Genomic DNA, 7,500 nt, shown 5'->3' with positions numbered 1-7,500 from the left:
CCACAGCCTCAACTTACACCAATAATAGCCGAGGCTTGAGTGAGTTATGAGTAATGTGTCTTTTGTCGTCGAGTGAATAGCCCTCGCGGAATTCGCTCTGCGGCTCAGGGGCTTGCAAAGGCTGTTCTTTGCCGCTCTAATGAAGGTCACGAAGCCGGAGCCGAGAGGCACAACAGGGATGCACCATTCACAAGCAGAAATGTCACCCAGTGCAGGTCTGAGTTCCCCCTACACAGTCAGGCTCATCAAAGGGCTTGAATACTGCTGACAAAGCTCCACCAGAGGGCCTGGCCCTGGGCACTGTGCACATCCGCACAGCACTACGCTTCTTATCAACCAAGCCTTGTTTAGCAATCGCAGTGGAGACTGGGTGAAAGAGTGCCCATTATAATAGGATCTCAATCATGTAATGACGCTACAGTAGTTCATCAATGCTGCACCCCTGTACTGGGACATATACGGACCAGCGGCAGCTGCTAGCAGCTCTCTCTCTCTCTCTCTCTCTCTCTCTGCCAGGATTTTATTCCCAAAAGCCTCAAAGCAGCAGACACCACTGTCAACTGGTTAAAACTTATCATTTAATGATGGTACTGTAGCAATGCTCACACAGATCACGGCTGGAATTGAACTCCAAGGAAGCTTCGTGCTGGTTGCCTTCTCTCCACTGCTGTTCCGCCTCCCTCTCTGAGCTAATGAGAAGCCCTGATTTCTTGGCCAAAGTGCTTTCCTTTCGATAAACCCCCCTCTTTTCATCCCTCTATCCCTTTAGCATCTTTCCTTTCAATAACCCCCCCCCATCTTTTTGTCTCTCTCCTTTCTTTTCATCCCTCCATCCTTTTAGCATCCAAAATGAATTGTCTCAATTACCACAGGCCGGTGAGACCAGGCAGAGGATGCCTTCACACAAGGCCACGTCCAAGAGGCAATTTACGGACAGAATAAACCCATTCTCAGACATTATCATCAATCTGCCAACAATTAAATCACATTTAGGGACGTTTATTTTCCATGATTTTTTGAGACTCGAGATGCGTGGCTTGAAACGCAAACAGGACTAGATGCCATCTGCTGCCTTAGTCAGCATTGGAGACGGAGAGAGGAACCAGAGCTAAGATACACATCAAGAGTCCGAATCACAAGTGATATGCTGGCATTTGAACATAATGCCCACCACAAACGGCCGGCGATGGGACGGTGGAATTCTTTTTATCAATTTACTACACACACTACTGGCGACACGATCACCTATCCATTCAGTGGAGATACACTGACCATAGGGATGCACAATATATCGGCGGCCGATATATTATTAGCCGATAAGTGAAAAAATGAAAATATTATTATCGGGTCCGATAGCAGAATTCTGGCCGATAATTTTTACCGATATTTTTAAAGTCCTAGGCCTATGTAAGGTCCGTCTGGCTACACTGAGCTACTTGAGCTTGGTTGGCTATACTTTTTCCTCAATATAATGTCAGCGTGTGAATGTATTTCCCCACTCTAACAAAATCTGTGGATATCGCTCATTTGGGAATCTGTGCATCTCAAAATCCTCCTCTCGTGAATGATCCGCCATTTAACCTTAACAGAGCGGAGCTCAGCCCTATCTAGAGCCGTCTTGTGCTGGTGTGTTTGCACTTTACCGCGCTGGTCGGGAAAACAAATAAACAAACTCGTTAGTGAGACGAGTACATAAGCAGGCCTAGTTCTAATTTGTGTTTTAGTATTATATTTGCATTACTTTAGCTTGGCTTTTGTATTATTAACCTAGAAATATGCTAACCATTTGTGCTTCAGTTCCAGACAGGTCATCATAAGTTATTAAAACCTTTGGGGCTAACTCCTTTCATTTCTGCTGCAGCAGGTTGTGCGCAACAGAGTAGACGGACATAAGATAGGCTACAGTCTGAGGAGTTGCAGCTTTATTCAGTTACTCGCAGTTGAAACTAAACCTAAGTTTCCCTCACAAACTCTGATTTGGTCGCTATACTGTAGCTTGTTCCAAGCTGAGCCGTTTATGAGTGTTTAGTCCTAAATGAAAACGATTCAAACTCTCTAGCCACTCACTGCACCACTGACGTCAGGTTCACTTAAAGGAGCCACACATACTGTAGGGCTAGGCTACTGTTATGTTGTTGACTGCCGTACTATTGAGGACTATTATGAGTTCTGTCCATCATTTGGTGGTAGGTAAAATTACTGCAATAAAATTATGCTTATTAAATGCTTTCCCCAAATCACTTTTCACAATTTTTTTTCAAGAGTAATATTATCGGTTATCGTATCGGTATTGCCCACAACAAACCAATAAATATCGGTTATCGTTATCGGCCCTCAAATTCCATATCGGTGAATCTCTAACTGACCAGACAGCTGTTTTCTATTATGACGTATCAAAATCGGCCTGAAAAATTGAAAAGGGACCGATTAGAGCGAGGCGATGGCCGTTGTTCCACTTGCCGTCTGCACTGCCCCAGTCACTTCAATAGATTCTTTTAAACTCTGACGGTCGCGTCACCTGCCATGTGTGTAGGCCTTAAGACGACACATACAAACAACATGCAGCAGGAGAACACAGTGTCAGAATCCCTCAGCTCCATCGTGGTCGTTGGGCATGGCAGCGTATTAACCCATGTGCCTTACATTTCTCCGAATCACACTGTACGTGCAGATAAAAGAGCGAATGTTTCACTATTTCTATTTCTAGAGGGATACCAACCGGACAAATTTTACAAAGTTAGCTAAGTTTACTGGTGAAAAGAATGTCATGTGGAAACAAGAGATAACAGATAAAGAGGAAAATTATGAGTTAAAAAATAAATAAACTTTGAGTAAATGCTTGACATGTCACACAGTCAGTGGGTTTATGCAATTCAGGTGTTCCTGAATATGTATTAGGATCATGAACGTTTCACATTAATACCCTCAATCCAGCTGAAGGAAATTTTCCATTTGAATAAATCATTTTGCTGTCTTCTGATAAAATGAATGGAAAATGATAAAATGAATGGAATTGATAATTGAGGAAATTATACCATTTCAAAAGTGCTTTTTTATCATGCATCTCAACAGCAGTCTAGATCTCATGCCTGTTCCATCAGCTCCCATGCACACCACCCCACTGGCCTACTTCACCTCACCAGAGTGTTGGGGACAATCAGAGACCTTCTAATGACAAGACACGGCACTCAGAGTCTCCCATATAAATGTATGGGGTTAGTATCTCCCATAAAAATGTATGGGGTTAGTATCTCCCATAGAAATGTATGGGGTTAGTTTGTAACGCAAACATGGCAGTCATCTACATATATTCTGCCCCTTCCTCCACCAAAAGTTGACATGTGAATACATCATGTGCCAATCATGTGGTATGTTGTGAATACATCGTGCCAATCATGTGTTGTGTTGTGAATACATCGTGCCAATCATGTGGTATGTTGTGAATACATTGTGCCAATCATGTGTTGTGTTGTGAATACATCGTGCCAATCATGTGTTGTGTTGTGAATACATCGTGCCAATCATGTGGTGTGTTGTGAATACATCGTGCCAATCATGTGTTGTGTTGTGAATACATCGTGCCAATCATGGGGTGTGTTGTGAATACATCGTGCCAATCATGTGTTGTGTTGTGAATACATCGTGCCAATCATGGGGTGTGTTGTGAATACATCGTGCCAATCATGTGTCGTGATCTCGCAGCTGGAGCGAGGATGGTGTCGTGAAGCCCTGCGCACGCGCAGTTCTGCCCAAAATGAATGCCCGATAAGTGCCCAAAAAACGTTACAATTTGGTCGCTGAGTGGAAAGACTTGCCTAAAAGGACTTTGGGACAAAATCCAACCACTTGCACACCCACCCTGCCTCTATTCAGCTGAGTGGTTAGTGGTGCTTTCTCTTCCCTCTTTTTCAGCCAGTGTGTGAGGGGGTGGGGTGTGTGTGAGGGGGTGGGGTGTGTGTGTGAGAGGGGGTGGGGTGTGTGTATGTGAGAAGGTGGGGTGTGCGTGTGAGGAGGTGGGGTGTGTGTGTGTGGGGGGGGGGTGTGTGTGTTTCAGCCAGTGTGTGAGGAGGTGGGGTGTGTTTGTTTCAGCCAGTACACACACACACACACACACACACACACACACACACACACACACACACACACACACACACACGTGTTTGGTGGTGCCCACTCCTCGTCAGTTCACCTACACACACACACACACACACACACACACACACATGTGTTTGGTGGTGCCCACTCCTCGTGAGTTCACCTGAGTGAGTGTGTATCTTGCAAGCTTTGAGGAATCGATGACAAACTCTTGTGCATCCTCCATGCATAAATGTGCAGCCTATCCATGTAGGTAATTGTATCAGACACACACACACACACACACACACACACACACACACACACACACACACACACAGGCATAAATGTGCAGCCCACAGATGTCTCTATTTTCTTCCACTGTCGTTTAATCAGAGGTGACTAACTTTCAAAACACCTCTTAATCATCCCTTTGTTAATTGGGGATTCATTAGTCACAGCAGATCGTCATGTGATCTGCCAAGTCCGACACATCAGATAAACACCCTCAGTGAACATGGCCCATTGTGACTGAGCATGCACCGCTATCTGGCTGAGGAGAAATCAGGATTTAGGTGTCAATCAGTGAGTCATGTACGTGATACACACACACACACACACACACACACACACACACAATAGGTGGTGAAAGAGAAAAGCAGGCCATTTTTGGGCCCTGCTCTGAAGACTTGCAAGCCCGTAGGAATCCTCTTTATTGTGACGCCTGAGAGAATCTTCAGGAATCACTTCACACATACACACACACACACACACACACACACACACACATTCAGGATTTCCTCTGGCCTTCCTCTAAACTACTGGGACTCTTAAACATCCCTCGTTCTCCTCTCCACATGGAGCGATCGGATTGGATGCGGCGCAGAACCAGCTGGAACATGACCAGCTCTAGTCCACAGAGAGGTCACTCAAGAGCAGCTCTAGTCCACAGAGAGGTCACTCAAGCGCAGCTCTAGTCCACAGAGAGGTCACTCAAGACCAGCTCTAGCCCCCAGAGAGGTCACTCAAGAGCAGCTCGAGCCCACAGAGAGGTCACTCAAGAGCTTCAGCACACAGCAGCTCAGAGAAGGACATACTATATATATGATAATGAGAAACGCATTACTTAGTATTGTAGAATTTAGTTATTATTTAGTATTGTAGAACACTTATGCAAGTGTGTGATAATGAGAAATGCATTGCTTAGTATTGTAGAGCACTTATGCAATGTATGATAATGAGAAATGCATTATTTAGTATTGTGTGATAATGAGAAACGCATTACTTAGTATTGTAGAGAGTGTATACAGTGTGTGATAATGAGAAATGCATTACTTAGTATTGTAGAGCATATAGTGTGCCCTTCTGCACCCCAACCAGCAGGTTCAGAGGAAGCTTCTGTCCTGCTGCTGTCACCTTACTGAACTCTAACTCTGCACACCGGTGAATTCTCATTTTTACTGAATTCTTAATCTCTGATTTTATTGTTTAAGTTGTTTTGGGAGCCTTGATACAGTGTTACATAAATGCAAGCTGTTGTTGTTGCGTGATGACATCAAACACACTGTTGAAAAAAGACTCTTTTCAGGAAATACTTTTAATTTGACAGCATTACCAAATGAGAGACTAATGATGAAAAAGTCCCCTCCATTATCTGTGTGTCATGTTTTGGAAGGCTGCGAGTGCTGATGATGAGAGGAGGCGCCCTCGTGTGCGTTAGAGACGCGTCATTGAGGTCTCAGCATGACCACTTGGAGAGCGAGCTCACCTACTGACTGCAGATGCCTTTGTGTGTGTGTGTGTGTGTGTGTGTGTGTGTGTGTGTGTGTGTGTGTTGTTTGTGTGTGTGTGTGTGTGTGTGTGTGTGTGTTTGAGTTGAGGCTTGGGTGGATCTTCTGAGGCAGAGCTTGTGTGTGTGTGTGTGTGTGTGTGTGTGTGTGTGTGTGTGTGTGTGTGTGTGTGTGTTTGAGTTGAGGCTTGGGAGGGTCTTCTAAGGCAGAGCTTGTCAACACGAGCTTAAGGAGCCAATCGATGTGTATTTGAGGTCTGCCTGACACGGAAGGGGCGCTGCAAAGTGACGGTGACCTCTTCACATCTTAGTATTGATTGTCAGATTAGAGAGACACATGCCGACACGCACACACACACACACACACACATACACACACACACAAGTAATACCGTCTTTTTGTTTGCTGTTGGCCATCACCACCCCGGCCAACAGCAAACAAAAAGACGGTGTGTGGTGATGGAGGCGGTGAAGGACATCAGCTGGAGTGTGTCTGGGCACACAGACGTGCTGTACACACACACACACATACACACACACACACACACCTCTCATCGGGGGTGTGTCTGGGGTAAATCTCCCAAACGAGTGTGGGGCCACAGACGGCTCTGTACACACACACACACACACACACACACACACACACACCTCTCATCAGGGGTGTGTCTGGTGTAAATCTCCCAAACGAGTGTGGGGCCACAGACGCACTTTGTTTTGGACTGAAACGATTGTCCTGATCATCTGTGGTAGGCCACGCTCTCAATCTGACGCCGTCTCTGTCTCTTTGCTTTGGACTGAAACGATTGTCCTAATCATCTGTGGTAGACCACGCTCTCAATCTGACGCTCTCCGTCTCCGTCTGTCTGAGCCGCCAGTTCAGCGGCTTTGGGCAGATTTCCGCTCCGCACCGGACTATCTACGCAAAACAGACTGGATAGGCTGGTCGCTCTGTTTGAAAGCAGACAGAGGCATTAAAGAAAGACTTCTCCAACCCCCCCCCCACCAACCCTTTAACACATGCTTCATCTCAGCAGTAATTGTGGCGCGTATAAAACGCCTCCTCAGAGACACTTAATATGAGCTCAGTTCCATTCACTCTTTGCTGGAGCGTGTGAGAGAGAGAGAGAGAGAGAGAGAGAGAGAGAGAGAGCGGCCTGTTAGGGGGGTCTGTAAGCGCTCTTCAAAGGAGAAGGCTACAAACGGCCCACAAAAAGAGAAATCAGTAGAAACCCTCTGACAATAACACTAGAGAGAGAGAAGGAGAGAGAGAGAGAGGAGAGAGAGAGAAAAGGAGAGACAGAGAGAGAAGGAGAGAGAGAGAGATGGAGAGAGAAGGAGAGAGAGAATGAGAGAGAGAGAGAGAGATGGAGAGAGAAGGAGAGAGAGAGAGGAGAGAGAGAGAGAAGGAGCGAGAGAGAGACCATAATCCACATGTGTCCCCTCTTCTCCTCAGAAGTCAAAGGCAGACAAGAGGAATGTTTGCATGGTTGCCATGGTCACTGCGGAATGTGGGGGTGCATGGTTGCCATGGTCACTGCGGAATGTGCGGGTGCATGGTTGGGAATAACGCACTGTCCAGGGTGTGGTCAGCACCATGAGTAAAGGAACCCCGCAGGTGTGTGTTGGTTTGTACACAG

General features: G+C 46.0%; 1 protein-coding gene across 1 annotated transcript in view; it reads right to left on the bottom strand.

Moving 5' to 3' along the window:
- LOC125289324 (neurexin-2-like) overlaps positions 1 to 7,500 on the bottom strand; it is an 836,342-nt gene that overhangs the window by 656,722 nt on the left and 172,120 nt on the right.

This window comes from Alosa alosa, chromosome 24 (assembly GCF_017589495.1).
Source record: "Alosa alosa isolate M-15738 ecotype Scorff River chromosome 24, AALO_Geno_1.1, whole genome shotgun sequence".
Taxonomy (NCBI): domain Eukaryota; kingdom Metazoa; phylum Chordata; class Actinopteri; order Clupeiformes; family Clupeidae; genus Alosa; species Alosa alosa.
Note: the sequence above shows the minus strand (reverse complement) of the source record. Positions and strands in the feature narration are given on the sequence as shown.